Genomic DNA, 1,158 nt, shown 5'->3' on the forward strand with positions numbered 1-1,158 from the left:
CGACTTTGAGGTTTGGGGGATGGTGGAGAAAGGGGAGGCTGACTGTATGAGGCACTCTGGGGGGAGAAAGGGCACTTTTAAAGGGTGAGAAAGGGGGAAGGGCGTTTGGAAATTAACATTTATTGATTCGCCTATGAGTCAGGCCCTGAATTGGATCCTTTAGCATCTACTCTTTTATTTAATCCTTATTTAATCCACAACCACTTCATAGGGAAACAAATTGTAATATTCCCATTTTGCAGATGAGAACACTGGAGTTCCAGATTAAGAAAGTCGCTCAAGGTCACACACTGCCTATATGTAATCGAATATAGACTTGAACCTAGACCTGTCTCCTAAGCCTATATTCTTGAGCCATGCTGTCAGTCCCCACACTTGTCAAGGGGTGGCCAACCTGGTCTCTGCCACCTCCTTTGGTCTAATGGTTCGATCAATCACTTGCAAGTTCAGTCTCCTGTCATGCCCAGGTTTCTCCCTCATTCTTAGCCATGAAGTATCCAAATGGAGATAAAAGAATCTCAGGAGTGGTAGGGTAGAAAGAGATTTTTCATTCTCAGAATGGATAGAAAGCTGGGAAGAGCCTAGAACCATGTTTCTGGTTGCCTGAGGGTTTGAAAACTTTCTTTACTCTATTTTTTAATGCTTATTTATTTCTGAGAGAGAGAATGAGCATGGGGGGGGCGGTGGAGGCAGAGAAAGAGGGAGACGGACGATTCAAAGTGGGCTCTGCACTGTCAGCACAAAACCCTATGCAGGCCTCGAACTCACCACTTGAGATCATGATCTGAATGAAAGTCAGCCGCTTAACCAACTGAGCCACCCAGGCGCCCCTGGAAAATCTCTATTCCAGGCTCCAATCTGTGTCATGCCTAATCCCAAGTCCCAGAGTGACTGGTGGACCAGTTGGGCCCCTGCCCCACGTATACCAGTTCTCTGTGCACTGGCGGGAAAGTTCGTTTTCCACATGAACAGGAGGAGGGGATATGAAAAGGAGAGTAGCTGGCATGGAGAGGAGTAACACTTGTCTCTTCCGGAGTAGCTGGGGTAGGAATGAAAGACTTAGAAGAGAAGGAAGCTTCTTTTCTCCCACCACTGGAGAAAGGGGTTAAGGAGAAGAATCTAGAGCCCAAGAGGTTCATCCACAGTATCTTCTGGTGG

This window comes from Crocuta crocuta, unplaced genomic scaffold (assembly GCF_008692635.1).
Source record: "Crocuta crocuta isolate KB4526 unplaced genomic scaffold, BGI_CrCroc_1.0 scaffold482, whole genome shotgun sequence".
Classification (NCBI taxonomy): Eukaryota; Metazoa; Chordata; class Mammalia; order Carnivora; family Hyaenidae; genus Crocuta; species Crocuta crocuta.